The following is a 27,256-nucleotide window of genomic DNA, read 5'->3' as shown; positions in this document are numbered from 1 at the left end:
CTCCTCAAAGTAACAAGATTCCCACTTGCACCCAAGTGTCCTTTTGCTGTCGCTGGCACACCAAAGGTGCTCTCAGGTCACCCTGCAAAAAACAAGAGACAAGATATCAATCAATATTTTGAAGGAGGGCCAGAAGTAACTTTTGTTGTTCAAGATATTTCTCTTTCTCTCTGGTATTCACACCCCATGAATTTGTACCTTACAGCCAGCCTCCCACATAGCTTTCTTGGCCACCATACAAAAAGTGAATTCATTCAACTTGGGGCAAAATTGGACACAAGTGCTATTTGTAGAATGCTTGGGTGCTTTTTTGCTGAATTCTAGGACTTTCTGAAGAAAAACAGAGAAGAGGTGTTTGTGGTTGTTTGTTTGTTTTCAAATTTAGCTTAGATTAGAGAGAGAAACATAGTGAAGAGAAAGACAATTTTTTTTTATTATTCAAGAGAGGATAATATTCTTTTCCCAAACATACTTCTCTTCCATGCCATTGTCTTCTTCATTAGTCACCCCTCATAAGGGACCAACTAGGTAGCTAATAGTCACATAGTTGTATAAATTTACTCCATTCCAGACTTTCCTCTGGGCATACAGGAAGGACCAGGGGTTGAAAATGTTGTGGCTGCCTCGGGAAGATCAACCCAGGGGTCCCTTGAGACCTAGGAAGGGTATGGCACTGTCAATCCTGACTGTCTAAGCTTAGGCAGAATCCAGAAGATGACTAAGCCCCATTTGGACCAGGGCCAGCGCTCCTGAGCTTTTTCTGGGGAAAAAATCAAGAAAAAGTCTTATTATTTCCACATTTCAATTGGAATAAGCCCTGTACATCATGTGAATCAGATGAAGTCCAGGTAAGCACTAAAGTACAAATACTACTTTATAAACTATTTTTGAGGATCACTTGAGACCAGGTGGGCAACATGGTAAGACTTTCTTTCTGGAGAAAATGAAAAAAAATTAGCCAGAATCAGTGGTGCATGCCTGTGGTCCCATGTACTGAGGAGGCAGAGGTGGGAGAATCCCTTAATCTTGGGAATTTGAGGCTAATGTGAATCATGCCACTGCACTGCAGCCTGGGCAAAAGAGCAAGACCCTGTCTCCATCTCTCTTTCTCTCTGTCTCTCTCTCACACACAGACACAGACACACAAAGAGAAAGATATTCATTAACAATCTCAATGTTGTAATTGCTTTATAATGATATCTTAATCTTGAAATGAATTACTCAGACTTACATAAAATTGCCATATCTAGCTGTGGTAAGGATCCACTGTTCATTTAGTATGGAGCCAGCACAGAAATGAGAGAAAGACAGTTGCAGGAAACTATCCAAGGAAATTCACCAATTTTTGCCTCCCAGCAGTTGGGAAAGAGGGGGACATGGCCAGGGCGTAACCCATACTCTGCAGAAGGAATAAACCTGTGGAACAGAGTGAGATTAGTGTTACTAGTCTCCTATTTCTAAAATCTAATTTTAGGTTTTTAGGAATATGCTTGGAAATTCAGTATCTTCAATTCTGAGAAAATATTTGGAAATGTACATTATTCATCCAACAATTTTAGATAAACTACAGAGGTTATCTCCATATTTTCCCTTCAAATAATACAGTACATATGTTATATATCTTATTATTTATATCCAAGATATAATACTATTATCCAACAGTGTGTATCTATATGTACATACCTCAAGTGGAAATAAGAAAACATTTCTAAGAAGTAAGACTATCTTTAAAATACTGTTCTCTGAATAGAATTGTGTTCATAAAACATAGTTCATAAATCTTGTTTGGCAAAAATAAGATATTCTGTTCATATTTAGACATCTCTGCTGATTCATATAATAACATACATTTTGGTTTTGCAAAGGTCTGAGAACATAACCTCTTATCTTACAAACTCTGGTTTTAGGCTTCAACAAGAGTCTTCGTACCAAGTATATTAACTCAAACATACGACTAGACTAAAGGTGCCTGTGGTTTCATGAGAAATAACACCTGTCTTGAAGAGCCAGTAAGCCTGTAAACTCTCTTTCCAGATCACAGCTAGTTGACACTCATCCAGGGAAACATTGCGTTCTGAATGCCTAAGAGGTTGTTGTACAGGCTTGGGTCCAGATTGAGATCCAGGCATCAGGAGAGGGTGTTTTATTAAAAGTGTGGCTGGAGCAGCATGCAAGGATGAAAAAGATTGAGAAAGAATGGACTCTTCAGTAAATGTTGAGGAAGATATTTTCTGAAGAGGATTAGCAGAAAAGGCTATGGAAAGAAGAATAGGAGAGGAGACCAGAGGAGAAAAAACTGAGCAAGATGGGAAAATGCAGAATGAAGGGAATGTACAAGAAGAAAAGACTTAAGAAGAACACAGTGTACATGGAGATGGAAAAGAACAAGAAAGAAGAAAGAAAAAGGAGGAAGAAAGAGAGACAAGAAAGGTAGCTGGGACTTCAGGGCTTTCTTTTATCTTGATAATTTTTAATTTCCTTCCATAGTGCTGGTAAACAACTCTTCCAGGAAGCCAAATGCTTTTAAGCTGGCTTGGTTGGAGAGAATTGATTTTATCCTGGCTTTCTGTGGCAGTTATCTCAGTTAACAAAGCTATTAAATACTGATCTGGGAAAGAAACTGTTTTTACTGGCAAAAAGGTTACACGTTTAGACAAGGAGACAAAATGACTCATTAATAGTGTTTCTCCATTCAGCTCAATTTCAGGAGGAGAAAATGATGCAATTATATTAGCCTTATAATGGGTTCTGGGTCTTAGTATTTTTGTTTCAGGCTAGATCCAGGTTCTCACTTTTCCACCTTTAAAATCCACAAGGGATTCAATAATATCAGCTTCAGACTGGATCCAGTCTGTGTCTGCTTGGGTTACAGGCAGTATCCAAGATATGAGTGTTCTTCCTTTAAGCAAGATCCGTGGTTTGACTACTGCAGGTAGAACCTTGGGCCAGAATCTTAGAACCAAAGTTTCAGACTGAATAAAATTGTGAATTATATCAATGTCAGGCTGGATCGAGGAACTGAGTATTTGAGATTTTGAATAAGCCTATGAGCTGCCTTTATGCACCTGAATGTAAAACAAAGATCTGACTATATCAGTTTCCTGCTTGTTCCAGGGTCTCACTGCTTGGGTTTCAGGGTGGGTCCATGTTTGATATGTAGCAGCTCTTTGCTGAGTCCAGGGACAAAATATACCAACTTCAGTCTGGGGCCAGGGAGAAAGTGGCTGACTTTCAGGATGAATTCAGGATTTAACTGTATCACATTGAGGCTGTAAGCAAGATGTGACTGTATCAATTTCAGTCATGTTACAGGGTTTTATTCCTTGGCTTACAGTCCAAATTTGGAATACTTCAGTTTCAGGTTGGTTCCAGTATCTCATTGAATTTATTTGAGTCTGGAACCAGTATCTTATCACTCTATTGGTTTCATGGTGGGTCCAGGGATGAATTCCAGAGTAAGTCCATGGTCTGATTGCAGCAGGTGCATGCTAAATCCAAGAGTAATTTATGCTAATTTGATTGTGGGTCCAGGAGTGTGACGCTTGAGATTCAAGTTGGGTCCAGGGTCAAACTGCATCGTTTTGGGGACAAACATATCAACATAGCTGTCTCAGGCCAGGTCCTACTTGCTTGAGATTCAGGCTCAGTCCATTGTTTTATTTTATCAGTTTCAGAATGGGTCCAGTGTCTGACAGTATTGGTTTCAGCATAGGTCCAAGGTTGGATAACATCACCTTCAGACTGGGTCCAGGGTCTGACTGCATTCTTTTCAGATTGGTTCCATGGGTGGATTACGGCTGCATCCAGGTAGTAACTGTTTGAGAGTAAGGTTGAGTACCATTTCTTCTTACATAATTTTGGGTCTGAAGCCAAGCACTCAGAATATTAATATCAGGCATGGTCAAGCATTTTGCTGCCTGTATTTCAGTCTGATACAGTAGCGTATCAGACAAGGACAGGGTCCAGAGTCTGACTGCTTGAAATTCAGCATGAGTCAAAGGTCTGATTGTATTAGTTCTAGCTTGAGTCCAAGGGTGGATTGTGCCTGCTTCAGTCTGGATCCATATTTTGCTATTACGGCTTCAGAAATTGTTGTGGATCTTATTGTACCTACTTCAGATGGTGTATATGGGAAGAAGGCATCCCTTTTGGATTGGATCCATGTTATTAAAGTTGTAGTTCTCTGTTTGGCCCAGGATGCTATTTTACCAGGTCCAAAGGGAGTAAATGTGCTCAGTGTTTGAAATTCTGGTGAACCCAAGGTTTTATTTTTTCTGTTCCAGTTTTAAACAAAGTTCTATAACTAGAGCTTCAGGTTGGGACCATGGTTTTGCTGCTGGAGGCCCAGGCACTATCCAGGATATAAGTGTTCCAAATTCAGGCAAAGTCCATTCACTGATACATTCAATTTCATGATGTGTCCATAAAATAGACTCTTGATTTTTATCTTGGATCAAAGGTTGTGTTTACTACTGGAGACTCAGACTGGGATCACGGAGTGATTGATTCAGACACAGGTAGTTTCCAGGTTTTTCCTGCTGTAGGGATATGCTAGGTCCATGGTAACACTGAGGAAACTACAGCCCATGCCTCTGGGTTTTCTGCTGAATATTCCTCGTAGTTCCATAATATAAGTATATCAGATACAGTCTGTGTCCAGATAATTCCTACTGGAGACTGGGCCTGCAGCCACAGTATAATTTTGTCAGAAACTGGCTGTGTGGAGGTAATGACTGCAGAAGATTCAGCCTGGGTCCAAAGTGCAACTATATCAGATACAGGATGTGTCCAGGGATTTGTTGCTAGAAAAAAAGGTTTGGTCCATGGTGTGACTGTGGAAACTATTGCTTCTATCCACGAATTGACTGCTAGAGATACAGGCTGGGTCCACAATGATAATGTATTAGACATAGGCAATATACAGGGATTTACTGCTGAAGATTCAAATTGGATCAATCCTATGTATGTGTCAGATACAGGCAGTATCCATGCAATTAATGCTGCGGATTCAGATTGGGACCATAATCTGGTTGTATTAGATGAAGGCTGTGCCCAGGCCTTTACTGTTGCAGATACAGCCTGTGCCCAAATTGTAGCTGTATGAAAAACAGGCTCTGTCCAGGGATTTATTGCTGGAAATTCAGCCTGGGTCCAGGGTATATCTATGGAAGCTATAGCCTCTGTCCAGGTATTTAATGATAGACATTTAGTTTCAGTACAAGCTTTCAGTGTACCATGTAAACTTTGTGAAAAGAAGATTAATGATAGAGTTGCAGGCTGTATACAGTATGAGTGTATCAGCAACAGGCTTTGACCAAGCATTTACTGCTAAAGATTGAGTCTGGGTCCATGGTATGACTATATCAGTCTCGGCCTATAGCAGAGGACTTGGGGCTGGAGATTCAGGATCTGTCCAGCTATTTACAACTGGAGACTTAGACTCCATCATGGAATTTACAGCTTGAAATTCAGCCTCGTTCCAAGTGTTTACTGATGGATATTTCATTTGGGTCTATAGTTTGCCTGCATCAGGTAGAGATTGTAACCAGAAAGTGATTGCTGGAGGTTTGGTCTGTGTCCGTATTATGACTGTATCAGATAAAGCCTCTCTCCTGGGAATCATTACTAGAGATACAGCCATGTACTGCAGTGTGACTATACCAGTTTCAGCCACTGTTAATGGATTTATTCCTGGCAACAGATCCTGGGTCTATGATGTGACTATTTTAGTTTTAGACTATCTCTGTTGTTTTACTGCTACACAAACATTCTTAGCCAATGGTGTCACTCTATCAAATAGAGTGTATGTGCAGGGATTGTTGATTTTAGAATGGGCCTGGGTCCACAGTATGACAATTTCTGTTTCAAGATTTGTGGAGGGATTTACTCCTACAGATTCAGCTTGGTTTGGTGGTATAACTGTAGCTGGTATGGGCTGTGTCCAATCATTTACTTTTTGTGGGAAAGAGAGTTTCAGGAATGCCAGATGAATTGGTCTCCCCTGTGTGAGACACCCATGGGGAGCCATGTGTGGCATCTGAGGAGAAAAGTGTCCTTACTGCCTTCATGTCTTTATGCCCCGAGAGCATAAGAGCTCAGCGGCATGCCACACGTTGCTTGGGGAAATAACACTCCCTTGAAGCAGTGGAGTAAAATCAAACATCTTGGCTTCTCCTGAAATCTGCTCCTACCCATTTTAGTCCCGATGAATTGAAGGTCTTAAGCAGTTTAGACACACGCTTTTGCTAGGGAAATTCAGATACTGCCACTGCTATACATCTTATTGAACGACTCACGAGTTCTCCTTCACTGATTAATCCTTTTCCTCATCCCTTCTTCCCGCTCCCGCCTGCCCTAAGAACAAAGAGCTTGTAAACCAATAAATTGGGTGGAGGCTGAGAGCTCCAGGCTATGAGTAAGAGTCTGACACTCTGGTCCCTTGGACTAGCCTTTTGAACTGTTATTCTGTCTCTTTCTAATTCTTTATCTCCGCCGGACTCGGGGTACCTGCCGGACTCGAGGTAACCGCCAGCTGGTGTGGGGCTGGTTTCCCCAACATCTGGTGGCCAACGCGGGGCTCCCCATAATCCCTACAAATAATCCAGTGAAGGAACGCCAGAGCGTGCAAAGTGGAGGACGACTGACAAAGGACACCTGAATATGTTTTCACTTCAAGCTCTACAGGTAAGTAGGGCGCTCGGAGAATTCCAGGGTAACCTAGGGAAAATATGAGTCAGGCTGAGAGTAAGTTTGTTAATTAAGCCTGGTGCAGCAGTTATTGTGCCACGGAGGGGTAATTGTGAATACCCAAAATCTTACATCTTTGTTCCATCTCGTAGAAAAGTATTCTTCTTGGTTCCTGGAATATGGAAACATGGATGTAAAAGATTGGGACAAGGTAGGATCAGACTTAATCACAACAAGAGGGCCCTTCTCCACTTGGTCTGTGTGGTCAGCAATTTAAACAGCACTGCAGCCTTTCCACACTGAGGAGGAGGAGGAGAAGTTTCAGGATGACGTAGAAAAGTTTAATAATCAGGAGTCTGCTAATCAGCAAAGTGAACTGTCACAGTCTAGTTTTAAAAAGGGGGAGAAATGGGAAGTTATATATCCTAACCTCCAAAAACTTATGAAAGAAACAGTGCTACCTACTGCGCCTTTAGGGGAAGGTCCGGAATGGCCACTCCAACTTTAGTCTTAGGTATTTTTGGAACAGGAGCCTGCGACGCGGCTTGCAGCTCCCATTATCGCACTCCCTTCCAGTAACTGTGGCAATGGGAAGCTTCAGGCTTGCCCAACAGCCAAGTAAGGGGAGGGAATGATCCAGGCTTACCTGCCTGTTAATTATGGCGGAGGAATACTGCGAGCTAGTCCAAATACAAATTATGGCGCAGGGACAATACAGGCGTCCATTCACCAGGCACAAGAAATGGGGAATTCGGATGCTTGGCAGTTTCTGGTAATTATTTCTCCAGCTGAGGAGCCCAGAGAACATGCTCAAGCATGCTGGGAGCCATTTCCTCTTAAAATATTAAAAGTCTTTATAGCAAGCAATTGGACAATATGGGCCAAATTATCCTTATATTCATTCCTCGTTACAATCTGTGGCTTATAACTGGCGTTTAATACCTATAGATTGGGAGTCATTAGCCTGATCCACCCTGTCCCCCTCTGAATTTCTCCAATTTAAAACCTGGTGGACAGATTAAGCAACAAATCAGGCATGCAGAAATGCTCAAACCCAACCTCTGTTAATATCACATCTGATCAATTGCTTGGAATCGGACAGGCATGGGGTACTCTAAATCAACAGATAGTAATGGGTGATGAGGCTGCTTATCAGCTCAGAACGATGTGCCTGAGTCTGGGAAAAAAATCACAACCCTGGTACTACTTATCCTTCTTTTAACTCAGTTTAACAGGGTCCAAGGGAGACTTATCCAGATTTTATCGCCCATTTGCAAGACATGGCTCAAAAGGGTATTTAGGATTCTCATGCCAGGAAAGGGATCATTCAGCTGCTTGCTTATGAAAATGCTAATACAGAATGTCAGGCAGCAATTAGACCTATTAAGGGAAAGGCAGATCTAAATGAGGAAAAATCTTTAAGTGAATACATTAAAGCCTACCATGGCATTGTGGGGCACTTACATAAGGCCAGCCTCCTAGCTCAGGCAATGGATGAACTAAAGGTAACAAAAAGCACACGAGTGTTCCCTGGATCTTGCTATAACTGTGGGCAGACAGGACATACAAAAAGAGAGTGTACAAAGAGTCAAAAAAGGCAAAACTCAGGAGGAAAAAGCAGGGTACCAGGAACCTGTCCCATATGTAAAAAAGTAAACACTGAGCTAATCAATGTCTTTCAAAGTTTGATAACAGCAGACAGCCCTTGCTGGGAAATGGAGAGAGGGGCCAGCCCCTGGCCCCGATTCAAAATGGGGCATTCCCAATTCAGGATGGGATGTCCCCGACTCCAAATGGAGTCTTCCCGGCCCAGTCTATCCCTGTACAAATGTACAGCAATTATCTCCCTCCACAGCTAGAAGCGGGGCAGTAGTTTTATTCTGTACTGAACCTGTATCCCTCCTTCCTGGGGAGCCTCCTAGGAAGGTCCCAATGGGAGTTTACAGCCCATTGCCAAATGGCACAGTGGGACTTATACTGGGAAGATCCACCTTAAACATAAAGGGAATTCAAGTACATACTGGAGTAGTGGACTCTGATTGCCAGGGAGAAATTCAAATTGTTTTCTCCTCCACTGTTCCCTGCAGTGCTAATCCAGGTGACAGAATACCTCAACTGTTACTTTTACCATATGTTAAGTTAGGAGAAAGCTCAGAAAAAAGAACAGGAGGATTTGGAAGCACAAATTCAGCAAGCAAGGCTGTCTATTGGGTAAATCGAGTGTCTGACAATAGACTTATTTTTATGGTTTATTCAAGGAAAATAATTTGAGGGTCTGGTCAACACAGGAGCAGATGTGTCGATGATAGCTCTTTAACAACAGCCAAAAAAACTGGCCTAAACAAAAGGCCCCAGTGGGTCTTGTTAGGCTCGAGGATTTGCTTGCATCTCACCAGGAGAGAATCAGCTTCCTGTCTGGGTACCCACAAGACATCTTAAGCTGTGCCATGAGCCAGAGTCCAAGGAAGAGAAAAAGACCTTGGAATGTTCCTGCACCCACAGTTGATCAGATGGCTCAGATGAACATCTCTGTTGGGCACATGGAAACAAGTGAAACTAGCCACGTCAACTCCACCAACCTGGGGCCAGATTAAGAGACTAGCTCACATTGCAGAAGAGAACCTGGGGTCTCAGAACAAGCCGCTGACCACCAGTAATCTAATGGTAGCTATGACGGTGGTAATCTCCTTGGTGGTGAGTCTCCCTGCAAAGGGGCAGATCAAAATTACACTTATTGGGCCTACATTCCACTCTCACCACTGATTAGGCCTGTTAACATGGTTAGTTGACCCAGTGGAGGTTTATGTTAATGATAGTGTCTGGATGCCTGGACCAGCAGATAACCAAGGTCCTACTCATCCAGAAGAGGAAGGAATGTTAATGAGTGTTTCCATTGGTTATTGCTTTACTCTCATCTGTCTGGGGCTGGCAGCAGGATGTTTAAATTCTGATAAACGAAGCTGGATGGCTTATGTTCCTGCACATAATTCATCAAAAGCCTCTATTCATGTATTTAGTGGAAGGACATTCCAATGTTTGGACCCTATTAAATACCTTGAGCATGGCTATGTTATGACGCATCACCAGATTAATAAATTTAAACCTAATAAGAAGTCCTGCCCTGCGTAGGCAGGCCACTCAATAGTCTGAAAACTAGAGGTTCTAACCTGGGAAGCTTGTATTGCAAGTAGCAGTGCTGTACTGCAAAATAATTCCTATGGAATCATCATTGATTGGGCCCCTATGGGACACTTTGCAGTAAATTGTACTGGACAGCATGACGATTGTAGAGAGACTCCTTTTGCAAATGACTACCCAGATAATGCACCAAAATTATACAGAAGAATTGAAACAAATTACACTATTAAGTGGGAGGAGAATGGTATGGCTCCTCCAAGCCCAAAAATGATTGATCCAATTCTAAGTCCAGAGAATCCAGAATTGTGGAAATTAATGATGGCTCAAATCCCAATTCAGATTTGGAAAGGAGAATATAAAACAGAGAACCATAGTAAAAAACTTCGATTTGTTGTAGCCATGACCTCTAACTAGACAGTGCATTTGCAGCGTTGTGTTAAACCTCCTTTTATATTGGCAGTGGGAAAAATTAATATCCTACCTGACTCTCAAACCATACCATGCTTCAACTGTCATCTTTTTACCTGCATTAATTCTACCTTTAATAAAGATAATAGCATTTTACTGGTTAAGTCTTGAGAAGGAGTTTGGATACCTGTTTCCCTCAATAGACCTTCGGAGGCCTCTCCCTCCATACATAGTATCACTGAAGTGCTAAACAGAATACTTAATAGATCAAAGAGGTTCATATTTACTTTAATAGCTGTGATCATGGGCCTTATATCTGTCACAGCTACTGCTGCTGCTGCTGCTGGTGTTGCTTTGCACTCTTCTATTCAAACTGTGGGCTTTGTGGATAGTTGGCAGAAAAATTATTCTAAGCTTTGGCATTCCCAAAGCCAAATAGATCAAAAATTGGCAAATCAAATTAATGATCTCCATCAAACAGTAGTTTGGATGGGAGATCAGATTCTATGGAGCATAGAATTCAAATGCAATGTGATTGGAATATTTCTGATCTTCGTATTACTCCTAGCTCTTATAATGCCACTGAACACCATTAGGAGATGATTAGACATAACCTACCTGGAAAAGAAGACAATTTAACACTAGATATTGCTAAATTGAAAAAAACAACTTTTCGAGACACCTCAGGCTCACCTAAGCCTGTTGTCTGGAGCTGATATTCTTGCTGGAGCCACTGATGGCCTTTCTAAGAGTAATCCTTTAAAGTGGATGAACACCATAGGTAGATCAACAATTGCAAATTTTATTTTGGTTTGTGTCTGTTTATGCTGTTTGTTTTTAGTCTATAGATGCAGAGGGTGCCTTGGGAGAGAAGCCAGAGAGCATGAATGATAGCAATGGCAGTTCTAATAAAAAAATAATAATAGAGACAAAGAAGGAAGACACATGAGAAAGAGAGTTTCTGGAATGCCAGATAAGTTGGTCTCTCCTGTGTAAGACACCCATGGAGAGACGTGGGCAGCCTCTAAGGAGAAAAGTCTCCTTATTGCCTTCATGTCTTTATGCCCTGAGAGCATAAGAGCTCAGCAGAATGCCACAGGTTGCTCGGGGAAATAACACTCCCTTGAAGAAGTGGAGTATAATCAAACATCTTGGCTTCTCCTGAAATCCACTCCCACCCATTTCAGTCTCAATAAGTTAAAGATCTTAAGTCGTTTAGACACATGCCTTTGCTCAAGGAAATTCACAGAAACTGCCACTGCTATACATTTTATTGAATGACTCACAAGTTCTCCTTCACGGATTAAACCTTTTCCTCATTCCCTTCCTCCCCCTCCCATCTGCCCTAAGAACAAGGAGCTTGTAAACTAATAAATTAGGTGGAGGCCGAGAGCTCCATGCCATTTGCAAGTGTCCGATGCTCTGGTCCCCTGAACCCACCTTTTAAACTCTTATTCTGTCTCTTTCTAATTCCTTTGTCTCCGTTGGACTAATTCCTTTGTCTCCACTGGATTCGGGGTACCTGCCAGGCAGTGTGGGGCTGGTTTCCTCAAAACTTTTGGAGATTCAGCCTCAGTCCACCACGTGAACATATTGGTTTCATATTGTTTCCAGAGATTTATGGCAGGTGATTTGACTTAGTTCCATCATTTGATTGTATAAGCTCTTGCCTGTGTCAAATGTTTTTCTGCTGAAGACTCAGCCTGGGTCCAGGGTATGAGTGTATCAGATACAGATTGGATCCAAGGCTTTACTGTTAAAAACTGTAAACTTTACTTCAAACTGAGTTCATGGTGTGTGTGTATCAGCTACAGATTCTGTCCAGTACACTACTGCTGAAGATTCAGCCTTACGCCATGGAGTGTCTGTGTCATATATAGGCTGTGTCCAAAGATTTCCTGCTGCAGATTCAGACTGTGCATAGTGTGATAGTAGCAGCCCATGGCAGTATCCATGGATATCCCGCTATTTATTCAGCCCGGTTCCATAGTGTGATGGTATTGGCTATGGACATTGTCCAGGTATTTACTGATGGACATTCAACCTGGGTCCAAGGTACGATTATGGAAGGTATAGGCTGTGTCCATGGAATTACTGCTGGAGATACAGCCTGGGCCCATGGTGTGACTTTGGAAGTTGCAGCCTCTGTGCACAGATTTACCATTGGAGACTCAGCTTGTGTCCACAGGATAATGCTATCAGATTCAGGGTGTGTACAGAGATTTACTGCTGAAGATTCATCTGGGGCCCATGGTTTGATTGTATAAGACACATACTGTGTCCATGTTTTTATTGCTGGAGACTCATCCTGAATCTATTGTATAGTACTATCACCTACAGACTTTGTCCAGGGATTTATTGTGGGAAATTCAGGCTTGGTCCACAGCTTGTCTACATCAGCTATTTGTTGTGTCCAAGAATATCGTGCTGGAGAACCATTCAGGATCCCCTGTGTGACTGTATAAGTTTCAGACTATGTCCAGGCATTTCCTACTATAAATTCAGCCTGATTCCATGGTAGGACCATATCAGCTGTAACATCTCTCCAGGGATTCATTGCTGCTGTTTTACCCGGAATCAATGATTGAGTCCAAGATACTGGTGGGTGTTCAGCGTGGGTCCATGGTTGGAATATATCTTGTTCCCAGGGAATTACTCCTAGAGTTTCAGCCAGAATCCATGTTGTGAGTATATCAGTTTCAGACTGTGTCCAAGGATGTAATAATAGTGATTCAGCCTGGATACACATTGTGACCATATCAGATATAGGAGAGTGTATCCATGAATTCATCACTAGTGATTCAGCTTGGGTCCCTAGTGTGATTATATCAGTTTCCAACTGTTTCCAGGAATGTATTGCTGGAAAGTCAACCTGGTTTCACAACATTATTGTTTCAGTATCAAAACGTATCCAGTTTTTTACTGCTGGCAGATAAGCCATGGTCCACAATGAGACTGGATTAAATTCAGATGGGAGCCAAGTATTTCCTTCTAGATATTCAGGCTGTAATTTTGTCCAAGGACTTACTGGTGTCATTTCACCAAGGGTCAATGGTATGACAGTTTCAGCTATAGTTTTTGCCCAGGGGTTCATTGCTGGAAATCTATCCTGGATCCATTGTGGGACTGTCTTAGCTATAGGCTCTGTCAAAGGCAATAAGGCTGGAAATTCTTCTTGGTTCCAAAATTTGACTTCATCACATACAGAATGTGTCCAGAGATTCACTGCTGGAGATTTGGCAATAGTCCACAGTATGATTGGATCAGTTTTCCTCAACAGATGGGTGGATGTTAATCCTTGAAATTCAGCCTTTGTCCATACTGTGACTGTATCTGATAACATATTTGTCCAAGAGTTTACTGTTGGAGTTTCAGTCTGGGTCCACAGTGGCACTGTGGAAGTTTCAGATTATGTCAGGGATTTAATTCTCAAGACTTTCCCTGAATGCATGGTGTTAATATAGTAGCTTCATTTTGTACCCAGGAATTGATTACATCAAAGTCTTTCTGAATCGAGTGTCTCAAAGTGTCATCTTCAACTTGGGTCCAGGATCTAACTTTATCACTTTCAACCTCACCCCAGAGTCTAAATGCATAATCTCATGATGTATCCAGTCTCTTAACTTATCAGTCACAGATCGGTTCCAAAACCTCACTGTTGCAGTTTCAGACTGTATCTAATGATGATCTGTCAGAGTTACTGGTTCTCTCCACTGTGTGACTGTCTCTGCTTGAGACTGAAACAAAAGTTTGATATCAGCTTCAGTGTGATTCTAGGGTCTGCATTTATCATCTTCAGGTTGGGGCCCAGGTACCACTGTTTCCATTCCAGTTTGGGCCCAGTACCTAACTGGATCTCTTTCTGATTGGGTCCAATGTTCTTTTTTCCATTCTTCAGTCTGGGTTCTGGGTCTCAATATTTTAAATTTATGCTGAATCCAGGGTCTCATTCTTTCAATTTCAGTTTGTAACCATGGATTAATTGCACCAGCTTTCAGGCAAGTCAAGAGTCTTCCTGACTGAGTTTCTGCCTAGGCCCACATTTGGACTATGGCTGTTTCAGGCTGACTCCAGGGTCTGATCATGTCAACTTTAGAGTGAAGTAAGGGCTCAATTATGTTCATAATAGGATGCATGTCTGCATCAGGGGTTTGAGTATAATAGCCTAATGTTTATTCAAGTTACTAAATCTATCCATTTGATTTGAGGGCCTGATCATACTGGTTTTATTTTGCATCCAAGACCTAATAGTGTCACCTTTTGACTTAGCACATGAATATGGAGTATGCAGTATAGAAGAAATCCAGAACCAAGTTGACTTAGGTTCCGCAAGAGTCCAGTATCCATCTGTCTTTTCTATAGTTTCTTGGGATCCAAATACATTCAAGAGTAGCTGACACCATGGTTCAAAAATATGGGTTACTGTAGGATATGGAAATCCATCTTCACTGAGGGATGAATGAGCCCATAGTTCAATTTTAGTAACTATGAAAGGTACTGGTGGAATCTAGTTGTAAGTTGATGGTTTAGCACCAGGCTTAACTCTATGAGCTACATGATATGTTTGGTGTCTAATACTCTCTTCACTGGATTGAATCTGTTCCTGTTTTATAAGACACAAATTGTTTCCAAGTTGCAACTTCAGGAGTAATTTCTAGCCAAGGTCTAGCTACAATTTGTCCATGAGACAGAACATTAACAGATTGAACTTGAGACTGACCAGTATCAATCTCAGAAGGAACTTGAGATCCACCTAGGCCCCTTGAAAAGAGAAACCAGGATCCACCACTACTAACTAATGGTAGAGTATGAAGCCTAATTTTACTAGCTAATGTATTAATCCAGGATCTTGCTGAATCAGTCACAGCTTGATATTTATAATTTGTTGTCTTTTTCTGAGGAAGATTCCAGGGTATAGGTATAATAGCTGTTTGGGAGTTCTGGGGTCCAGAAAAAAAGAAATATTGAGAAGTGTCAGTTTCTGGGGTACTCCAGCATTCAGCTGTATCAGGATGATCCCACGGTTTGGCAACAGGAGAAATCCAGGATCATACCATTGGGAATTTGCTAGCTGAGGAGAGGTGACCACTTTGAAAGTGTAATAGTCTTTTGGCATGAAAAAAGTCTCTATTATTTGAACCAAAAACATTGAATAAGTATGCTGGTGCTTTCTGTTCACTGGGGAAGTGCTTAATCTTCTCCATGTTTGTACTGAGAATCCATGGAAGACCAAAGTGTCAGAGCCTATGTTACAGCTAAGTGTGTTTTGTGGACTATTTTCTACTCCAGGAGGAAAATTGCAGGGTAGGGAACAAATACGACCCAGTGGTTTCTGGGATGTCTTGATAGGCCATCTAATCCAAGATATGTATAACCTGTCCTGATGACAAGAACAGGGTCATAAACAGGCTTCTGAGGTATCACTGACCAGGCCTACCAGTTCCCAGTGACAGCCAAAGAGGGAAAGAACAGGACTATTTTGCTGTACCTGAATGGGTGGAAACAAAGATAACCATATATATTAGAAATACATATAGACATATAGTATACATGTATTAAAATATATAATGTATAAATTACATATATATGCAATACATATATGTTAATTATAAATTACACAGACACATATATTGTGTATGTTTAGGGATACTTATATTTATAAATTAGTTATATAGCTTATATGGTTTATACATATATTAAATTATAAGTGTAAATTATACTTTTCTTTTTTTTTTTTTTTTTTTTTTTTTTGAGACGGAGTCTCGCTCTGTCGCCCAGGCTGGAGTGCAGTGGCGCGATCTCGGCTCACTGCAAGCTCCGCCTCCTGGGTTCACGCCATTCTCCTGCCTCAGCCTCCCGAGTAGCTGGGACTACAGGCGCCCGCTACCGCGCCCGGCTAATTTTTTGTATTTTTAGTAGAGACGGGGTTTCACCGTGTTAGCCAGGATGGTCTCGATCTCCTGACCTCGTGATCCGCCCGCCTCGGCCTCCCAAAGTGCTGGGATTACAGGCGTGAGCCACCGCGCCCGGCCTATACTTTTCTATTACATGTAAATTTCATATTACTTGATGGACAGTATTAAATATTACATGGTACATACTTCAAGAGTTCCACATAACACTTAGGCACAAATAATTCTAACTATGTTTAAAAGAGTAAAATAAAATACCAGAAGCAAATTAGTGGAAAGTTCTCAACAATAAAAAATCACCTACATACGCAACATGATTATCTGAATATTACTTATGTTCTTTGTCGTGTAATTTTAGGCAAAGCACAATTTATACAGTCATATGAAATGAGTGTTTGTATCACCTCCTCTGCCATTATGTTTGTTGAAGCCATCATCATTTGTTTGGCCTCTCTGCTTGATTCTGATGCCCACTTGTAGCTAACATTTTGTTCTCCCTATAGCCGCAATTACCCTCAGAGGAAAAGCACTTATTCTAAAATTGACTACATAATTTGAAGTAAAACACTCCTCAGCAAATGCAAAAGAATAGAAATCATTAAAAAAAAAAAAAAAAAAAAAAAAACAGTTTCTCAGGCCACAGTGCAATCAAATTAGAACTCAATATTTAAAAACTCACTCAAAACTGCACAATTACATGGAAACTGAACAACTTGCTCCTGAATGACTACTGGGTAAATAATGAAGTGAAGGCAGAAATAAATATGTTCTTTGAAACCAATGTGAAAAAAGACAAGTTACCAGACTCTCTGGGAAACATTTAAAGCAGTGTTTCAAGGGAAATTTACAGCACTTAATGTCCACAACAGAAAGTAGGAGATAACTAAAATCAGCACACTAACATCAAAATTAAAAGAACAAGAGAACACAAACAAGAGCAAGCGAATTAAAAAGCTAGCAGAAGATAAGAAATAACTAAAATCAGAGCAGAACTGAAGGAGATAGAGACATGAAAAACCCTTCAAAACATCAATGAATCCAGGAGCTGGTTTTTTGAAAAGATCAACAAATACATAGACCACTAGCCAGACTAATAAAGAAGAAAAGAGAGAAAAATCAGAAGAATCAAAAAGACACAATAAAAAATGATAAAGGGGAGATCACCACTGATTCCACAGAAATGCAAATTACCATCAGAGAATACTATAAATACCTCCATGCAAAGAAACTAGAAAATCTAGATGAAATGGATAAATTCCTGGATGCACACACTCTCCCAAGTCTAAACCAGGAAGAAGTCATATCCCTGAATAGACCAATAACAAGTTCTGAAATTGAGGCAGTAATTAATAGCCTACCAATGAAAAAGAAAAAAAAGTCCAGGACTAGACAGATTCACGGATGAATTCTACCAGAGGTACAAAGAGGAACTGATACCATTCATTCTGAAAACATGCCAAACTATAGAAAAAGAGGAAATCCTCCGTAACTCCTTTTATGAGGCCAGCATCATTCTGATAACCAAATCTGGCAGAGAAACAGCAAAAAAAGAAAATTTCAGGCCAATTTCCCTGATGAATATTGATGCAAAAATCCTCAATGAAATAAAGGCTAATAGAATCCAGCAGCACATCAAAAAGTGTATTCACCATGATCAAGTTGGGTTCATACCTGGGATGCAGGCTGATTCAACATAAGCAAATCAATAAACATAATCCGTCACATAAACAGAACCAATGAAAAAACCACATGATTATCTCAATATATCCAGAAAAGCCCTTCCACAAAATTCAACACCCCTTCATGGTAAAAACTCTTAATAAACTATGTATTGATGGAACATATTTCAAAATAATAAAAGCTACTTATGACAGACCTACAGCCAATATCATACTGAATGGCAGAACCTGGAAGCTTTCCCTTTGAAAACCTGCAGAAGACAAAAATGCCCCCTCTCTCACCCCTCCTATTCACCACAGTATCGGAAGTTCTGACCAGGGCAATTAGGAAAGACAAAGAAATAAAGGGTATTCAAATAGGAAAAGAGGAAGTCTTGTAGTCTGTTTTTGCAGACTACAAGATTGTATATTTAGAAAACCCCACTGTCTGAGCTCAAAATTTCCTTAAGCTGATAAGCAACTTCAGCAAAGTCTCAAGATACAAAATCAATGTGCAAAAATCACAAGCATTCCTATACATCAGCAGCAGACAGAGAGTCAAATCATGTGTGAATTCACACTGTTGCTACAAGGAGAATAAAATACCTAGGGATACAACTTACAAGAGATGTGAAGGACCTCTTCAAGGAGAACTACAAACCACTGCTCAAGGAAATAAGAGAGGACACAAATAAATGGAAAAACATTTCATGCTCATTATAGGAAGAATCAATATCATGAAAATGGCCATACTGCCCAAAGTAATTTATAGATTCAATGCTATTCCCATCAAGCTACCATTGAATTTCTTCACAGAATTGTTCAAAAGTATTTTAAACTTCATATGGAGCCAAAAAGAGCCCGCATAGCCAAGACAATCCTAAGCAAAAAGAACAATGCTGGAGGCATCAAGCTACCTGAATTCAAATTATAATACAAGGCTACGGTAACCAAAATAGCATGGTACTGGTATCAAAACAGAGATATAGACCAGTGAGACAGAACAGAAGCCTCAGAAGTAACACCACACTGGTACAACCATATGATCCTTGAAAAACCTGACAAAAACAAGCAATGGGCAAAGGATTCCCTGTTTAATAAATGTTGTTGGGAAAACTGGCTAGCCATATGCACAAAACTGAAACTACACCCTTTCCTTACACCTTATACAAAAATAAGCTCAAGATGGATTAAAGACTTAAATGTAAGACCTAAAACCAAAAAAGGCCTAGAAGATAAACCTAGGCAATACCATTTAGGACATAGGCATGAGCAAACACCTCATGTCTAAAGCACCAAAAGCAATGGCAACAAAAGCAAAATTGACAAATGGAATCTAAGTAAACTAAAGAGCTTCTGACAGCAAAGGAAATTATCATTAGAGTGAACAGGCAACCTATAGAATAGGAGAAAATTTTTGCACTCTATCCATCTGACAAAGGACCAATATCCACAATCTACAAAGAACTTAAGCAAATTTACAATAAAAAAAACCAACCCATCATAAAGTGGGTGAAGGGTATGAACAGACACTTCTCAAAAGAAGACATTTATGCAGCTGACAAAAATATGAAAAAAAGCTCATCATCAATGGTCATTAGAGAAATGCAAATCAAAACCATAATGAGATACCATCTCAGGCCAGTTAGAATGGTGATCATTAAAAAGTCAGGAAACAACACATGCTGGAGAGGATGTGGAGAAAAAGAATGCTTTTACACTGTTGATGGGAGTGTAAATTAGTTCGACCATTGTGGAGTACAGACAGGTTATTCCTCAAGGATCTAAAACTAGAAATACCATTTGACCCAGCATTCCCATTATGGGTTGTATATCCAAAGGATTGTCAATCATTCTACTATAAAGACACATTCACACTTATGTTTATTGAGGCATTGTTCACAATAGCAAAGACTTGGAACCAACCCAAATGTCCATCAGTGATAGCGTGGATAAAGAAAATGTGGCACATATACACAATGGAATAGTAAGCAGCCATAAAAAAGTATGAGTTCATATCCTTTGCAGGGACATGGGTAAAGCTGGAAAGCATCATTCTCAGCAAACTAACACAAGAACAGAAAGCCAAACACTGCATGTTCTCTCTTATAAGCTGGAGTTAAAAAATGAGAACACATGGACACAGGAAAGGCAACATCACACACTGGGCCTTTAGTGGGCTGGAGGGCTAGGGGAGGGATAGCATTAGGAGAAATACCTAATGTATATGATGGGTTGATGGGTGCAGCAAACCACCATGGCACGTGTATACCTATGTAACAAAACTGCACATCTGCACATGTACCCCTGAACTTAAAGTATATAAAAAAGGAAATACATATAGACATATAGTATATCTGTATTAAAATATATAATGCATACATTTCATCTATATGCAATACATATATGTTAGTTATGACATATACAGATACATATATTATGTATGTTTAGGAATACTTAGATTTATAAGTTAGTTATATAGCTTATATGGTTTATATATATTAAATTATAAGATATTAACTTAAAAGTATAAATTATACATTTCTATCACATGTAAATTTCATATTACTTGATTGACAGTAATAAATTTTACATGGTACATACTACATGAGTTCCATGTAACATTTAGGTATAAATAATTGTAACACTGGTTTAAAAAGTGAAATCAAATACCAGAGGGAATTTAGAAGAAAGTTCAAAACAATAAAAAATCACCTACATACTCAACATCATTATCTGCATATTACTTATGCCCTCAGCCAAGTAACTTTACGCAAAGCACAACTTATACAGTCACATGAAACGACTGCATGTATCACCTCCTCTGCCATTACATTTGTTGAAGCATCATCATTTGTTTAGTTTCTCTGCTTGAATCTGATACTCACTTGCAGCTTACAGTTTGTTCTCCAAGTAGTCAGAATTATACTCAGAATAAACAAAAGGATTTGTCTTTGATCTCACTTAAGTGTTTTCCTTTGTTCATCTTGCCACATGTTGGGAGTATGACTACTTGCTTAATTCTAGTCTCCGAATTATTTCAATGGTTATTTTGTCTGCCTGGAATTCTCTTCCTCCAAATGTCTGCCTAGATTACTTCCCCAAGGGTTTAGCCTTTGCTCAAGTAAGGCATTTTAAAGGCATGTGACTCCAAAAACACTTTTTCCAACATCTTTGCATCACCTAATTAACTATGAACTATAGTTGATGTAAAAAATGTTTGTAAAATGTGCTTAGGTTAAATGTGCCAGTGTTATTGATAGTACCCTTAATACTTTTAGTCTTTGCACGGAAAAGCAATAAAACTAGAACAAGCCAGGAAACCACCTTTTCAAAGTTGTGGTAGGCGGAGACCACCACCTTCTTCAAAAAACAGGATACCTGCAGGAAGTCTGAGATCTGGAAGACGAAGTAGTGGAGGAACAAGAGGGTGGCTTCTCTCATAGGAAGGACACTTCGGTAATGTTTTAAAATATAAAAATGGAACCACAGGACTGAAAGAAAGTAAGTTTGACGATATCAAATTTTCTCAATTTTATCTATTTCCTTTATGAACAGAAAATTAACTTACAGATACAATTATTTCTAAGTACTAAAGGTGTATTATCAGAATGATTGAACTAATATCTAAAATTCATTTTAAAGTTGTAATAACTTTGCACTGAAATAACAAAAATTTGAAACTGAGTTGTGTTTATGAATGCTGATTGCCTGCACTCAACAAGTTTTCTGCAGAACTCATTTATATTCATTATACTTTAGAGTTTTCAACTTTGGGGCCCAGAACTTCATATCAGTTGTAACATCAAAATAGGATGGAATATTTAAAATTTTCCAACAGGAAAAAAGTAACTCAGTATTTAAGATTGATTTTGCAATATTTGTTTTTTTGTGTATACATGTGCTAACATCTATGCAAATCTATTGCGTTGTAATTTTGATAGAGAGTTTGTACATTGGTCTGCCATAAAGCATTTTCAATTTAAGAAACGTAGAACTTTAATTTCTGAAAACAGTCAGTGACTCTGGAAAGGTCTAATAACCACGGCTTCACAGATATATATGTATCTTTCTTTGCTGAAGGATGAGTCACTGAAAATGATATTTATGAGTGATTTACACCATAGAAATGAGGGGTCGATTTTTACGTAAAAAAGAAAAACTAACCATATATTTGTAAACAAAACAAAACAAAACAAAATGATTGGATGGGCTGGGTGAGATGGCTCATGCCTGTCATCTCAGAACTTGGGAAGTATGGGATGGGGGGACCACAAGGTCAGGAGTTCCAGACAAACATGGTGAAACCCTGTCTCTCCTAAAGGTATAAAAAATTAGCCTGGCATGGTAGCTTGCACCTGTAATCCCAGCTACTTGGCTGAGGCAGGAGAATCACTGGAATCTGGGAGGTGGAAGCTGCAGTGAGGTGAGATCACATGATTGCACTGTAGCCTGGGGTAATAGGGCAAGAGTCCATCTCAATAACAAATAAATAAATAAATAAATAAATAAATAAATAAATAAATATATCAGTTAACTTGTATTGTCTATTAACCAACCTTCAAAAATCTATCATTTATTTTTGGGTTTTAATAACCAGATGTGTAATTAACTGGAGATGTTCTTTTGAAGCTGAAATTGCAGTGTTTGCTCCATTTTAAGATGCATAGTTTCATGATTATTTTGTCTCCATTGATCTTGAGGGTGAGGTTCAATAATATTCTGTCATGTAAGAGAATGTGTGTATTCTAACCTGTAACGCCACCTGGCAATTGGCATATGTCTATATTTTTTGTAGATATATGAAAAATATTTTTATATTATGTAATATGCAATTCTTAAAGATTATTAAAATTTAACAGTCTAATCTGAAAATTAGTGTTTTATAAGGGAATTGTAAGAATTCTATATTCTGTTAACAAATTTTAGAGGTAAGGTATTTTCCTGATGTGTCACTTTTTGATATTGTAAATATTTGAGTTTCTTTGAATAGAATTTAGTTTATCTTTATCATATGCTTTGAAAATTTTTCCTCATAACAGAATGATATAAAGTCATTTATCATTTTTCTTTTAATATTTTTATGTATAGTATACTTAGATATTTTACTGATCAATATCTGCTCCTTGTTCACTCCCTACTTTTCCCACATCTCTCTCATAGAAAATATTATGATTCTTGAGTTTCTTTCTAGATTTTCTAAATGGAGTTTTCTTGCTTGAATTGTACTAATTTCATATAAAAATGTTAATTTTATTAGTTTAGACAAATGTGAATTTGTAAGATTATAATATGTAGAAAATCTTTATAAAAAACTAAAACTTAGCCATTTAAGAAACAGTGATGTTAGTTAACTAAGGAGTTTGTTTGAGGCCGGGCGCAGTGGCTCACGCCTGTAATCCCAGCACTTTGGGAGGCCGAGGAGGGCAGATCACGAGGTCAGGAGATCGAGACCATCCTGGCTAACACAGTGAAACCCTGTCTCTACTAAAAACACACACACGCACAAAAATAGCCAGGTGTGGTGGCGGGCACCTGTAGTCCCAGCCACTCAGGAGGCAGAGGCAGGAGAATGGCATGAACCGGGAGGCTGAGCTTGCAGTGAGCCAAGATCGTGCCACTGCACCCCAGCCTGGGTGAAAGAGCAAGACCCCACCTCAAAAAAAAGAAAAAGAAAAAAAAGAGTTTCTTTGAAATGCAGATGATGGTGGATACACTCTTGATCTCAACATGAGTTATTCTAGGGGACTCACTCCAGTTAAAAGTGGTCCCTCTTCAAGAAGTGGAGGGCCTCCTCCTAAAAATCTGCTCCTTCTGCTGTGGCAAGAAGCAATAGTTGGATGGGAGGCCAAGGTAAATGCTACCTGATAGAAAGACCATAGTTTTTGTAGGACTAAAAATGAGCCATTTTACCTGGATGCTTAACTTTAAGTTTATCAAACAAAATAGAAGTGACATACACATTGGCTTAATTGGTGATCGATCACTTTGAGTATAGTTTCTCTCTCACTAGGTACGTTTCAGGTTTATGGTGAAGAAATACTCCAGCTTCTCATTGCAGATCAAGGAATTGATTAGAGTGAGGCCAACGTTTCTTTTAATCCTGTGTTTGCTAGAGGATTCCCCTTTATTTTTCTAAAAGCTCCTAGCAGTATTCTTTGATGGTAGGCTTCTTCATCTAATGAATTCTTCCATTTCCTAGGTGCCATGGTAATGGTCCCCTGATGTTCCAATCTGAAAATTGCTTGTTCAGCTTCTTTGTTGGGTTGGAGTCTTGTTCTTACCAGGTCAGAGTGCGTTGGTGAGATGATGGCTCACTACAGCCTCAAATTCCTGGGCTCAAGCAATTCTCCTGTTTCAGCCTCCTGAGATGCTGCAACTACCGGCATGCACCACTACACCTAGCTAAACATTTTTCCTATTTTTTTGTGGAGAGAGGATCTCACTACATTTTCAAAACTGACATTAAAGCCTGGGGCTTGAGCAGTCCAGCTGCCTCAGCCTTCTACACTGGCTCACAGCGTCAGCCACTGAGCTGGGCCATCCAGCTTCTGAGACCTCAATAAGCTTATGTGCAAGGCATTCTTCCTGCTTATATGAAGATTCAAAAGAACTACAAGAGCATTTAGCAGAAAAGGAGTCACTGGGCTTAAATATAATTTAAAAATAAATTCAAGGCTTGAAAGGTAGACATGAAGGAGTTCAATATTCTTAAGTGAGCATCGCAGAAGGACGGTGTTGTGAAATATAAGGGGATGTAAATCAATAATTAAGATTGTACCGGGAGGTTTAAACATTAACAGAAGATCCTTAGTGTAAAATTTGAAATTATTTGAGGAGAGTACTCAGAACTAAGCAACACGAGGTGAGCAGTAGGATTTAATAGAAGCAGTATTTTTCAGAAGGATAATTTTAAGATCGCAGACTAAACAGAAGAAAGCAAGACAATAAATAAAAGTTCTTAGCAAAGAAGTTTAAGCAGAACAAATTAAAATTCTTACTTAGTCCTCCATCCTAATATGGAGGAAATTGAAAACCGACATTTTCAATTTTACATTTCATATGTAGACTGTCAGTGAAGCTAGGTATTTATTGACTTCAGGACACAAAAGCCAACATATTTCATTGGAAAATTCGCTCGTGAACATATCATACGTGAAAGACTGACATTTAAGGAATAGCTAGTGAAGAGGATATTAAAGAAGAACCTTCTCTATTTTGAAATAGCAACAATGTTGTAATGACCCCTTTAACGTTACTGGTTATTGAAATAAAAGTAAATGTTGGCCATCATTAGAAAATCTTCACTAATACATTTTAATTTGTCAACATTAGACAGCCACTTAGAGATAGAGCCACTTAGAGTCAATATAGAGCCAGCCACTTAGAGATAAAGGAGAACTTTTATGTAAAAATTTAGCATGTAGTCATTCAAAGGTAGCAGTATTTGTGTGTGTGAGATGAATTTAACAACATGGGAAAATTTACCTTCTTCAGCTGAGAAAGGACAATTTATGTAAACTTTAAAATCAGTGAAAAGTTTGATGGTTTTACATGTTTTCCCTCTGTCATTAGTAGTCATCAGTCATTCATATGAAGAGGAAAATAATAACTAAGTTGTTATTAACATTGCAAATGAACTTTACCTGAGAATTAGTGTTAGCCTTCAGCTTCATTAGAAGAACTGGCCTTGCGGGAGCCATGGGATTATCCAAAGCCATAAGAAATATTCACAGTGTCATGATTGGCTAGTAATTTAGGAAACAAAGAATGGAGTCATAGAAGCAATAATTTTAAAAAGTTGTTTGAGAGAAGAGAAAATAGTGTTTCAGATCTGGTGTTCTTTACATAATGTTCCATCACATGAGTGTTAAATATCCCATATCACGTGGAAGAGAGAATTATGGAGGTCCTCCATGCAGAGTGACAATCGCTTCCTGGATAAATGACCATATGTCACCAAGAGATGATGGTTATGCAATTAAGGAGAGTTAAAGGAAAAATGAAATTAAATAGTTGATTTTTTTTGTTGTGCTGATGAAATTCACATAACAAAAGTACACATTATAAGGTAAAGAGTTAAGTGGTGTTTAATACATTCTGTGTCATGCAACAACTACCTCCATCGAGTTCCGAAACATTTTCATGATTCCAAGCTAAAACTCCAACTACCAGTTAAGCAGTTCCTTCCATTTTCTCCCTTCCCTCAGCTGCTAGCAAACACCAGTCAGTGTTCCACCTCTGAATTTATCTGTTGTGGGTACTTAATGTTAATGGGCTCAAACACTACATGACTTTTTGCATCTGTCTCTTTTCCCTTTGCATGATGTTTCGAAGGTTCATTTACATTGCAGCACTTCACTCCTTCCACAAACTGTTAACCCATTATTTTATTTGGGGTGTTTCCACCACAGTGTTTCTATGCACCAATATTTGTTTGAGTACACTTATTCGATTCTGGGTATGTATATAAGTGGAATTGCTTGGTTCTATGATAATTATGTTTGTTTTCTTGAGGAACCACCACATTTCTCCATAGAAGTTGCATCATTTTCCATTCCAACAAGTATTGTATCAGGGTTCCAGTTTATCTACATCCCCTCAAACACTTGGTATTTCCTGCTTTTACTGCCATTCCAGTGTGTGTGTGTGTGTGTGTGTGTGTGTGTGTGTGTGTGTGAAGTATGGTATCTCGTTGTGGATTCGAAATACATTTTCTGAATCACTGATTATGAGTATCTGTTCCATGTGCTTTCTGGGCATTTGCCTATTTTATTGGAGAAATAGCTATTTAGATGTTTGGCAATTTAATTGTGTTTAAGTTGTTATTTAGATATATTTTTGGATACTAGAATTTAAAAATTTAAAATTTGTTGCTTAAACTCATGCACACAGACATCATCCAAGTTCCTGAGAAGCTAGGGATTATGCTCCACCACCTAGAGGCTATGCATACTGTGATTATGGTCATTCTAGTCAGGATGAACATTCCTCTACAGGATATAAGTACTATAATGTTATCTGGATTTATTAAATTGATTTCTTAAATTGTTCTTTCTGCCATTAAGAACACTTTTTTATTATTTTTTTTTTCAATTTAGTGATCGTGGTGGCTACTCTGAGGCCTGTGGTAGAGATCTTTCTCAATGAGTAAGTGGAAGTTCTTACAGAGATGCATTACAGAGATATGGTAATGGTCCAGGATGGATTTGTAAATTATAGAATTACATTTAATAGATCAGATCATTATTTACACGAAATTCTAAGGAAAATTATAAAGAACAAATATAACGTGCTTCAATAATGAGTATTCTTAACAGTATAAAATATAGGGAACGATATGAAAGTGAGAACTTCAGTTCATGTTCAGAAAATGTGACTCAACATTTACCTTAGAATTAAACTTGTCAAGCTTCAAAATACTACTCTTACACTTATTTTAAATAAAACCTT

At 39.1% G+C, this 27,256-nt stretch overlaps 1 long non-coding RNA gene and 1 pseudogene across 1 annotated transcript in view; one reads left to right on the top strand and one right to left on the bottom strand.

Annotated features, from left to right (window-relative positions):
- The window catches only part of LOC134729855 (RNA-binding motif protein, Y chromosome, family 1 member B-like), a 314,093-nt pseudogene that overhangs the window by 38,694 nt on the left and 248,143 nt on the right, over positions 1-27,256 (bottom strand).
- The window catches only part of LOC129395727 (uncharacterized), a 32,567-nt gene continuing 7,271 nt past the window's right edge, over positions 1,961-27,256 (top strand). The window contains exons 1-2 of the long non-coding RNA XR_008622984.2: positions 1,961-2,430; positions 6,522-6,684. This is a non-coding gene — a long non-coding RNA (uncharacterized LOC129395727). The remainder of the gene's footprint in view (positions 2,431-6,521; positions 6,685-27,256) is intronic.

Source organism: Pan paniscus, chromosome Y (assembly GCF_029289425.2).
Source record: "Pan paniscus chromosome Y, NHGRI_mPanPan1-v2.0_pri, whole genome shotgun sequence".
Taxonomy (NCBI): domain Eukaryota; kingdom Metazoa; phylum Chordata; class Mammalia; order Primates; family Hominidae; genus Pan; species Pan paniscus.
This window is presented reverse-complemented; position numbering and strand designations above follow the sequence as displayed.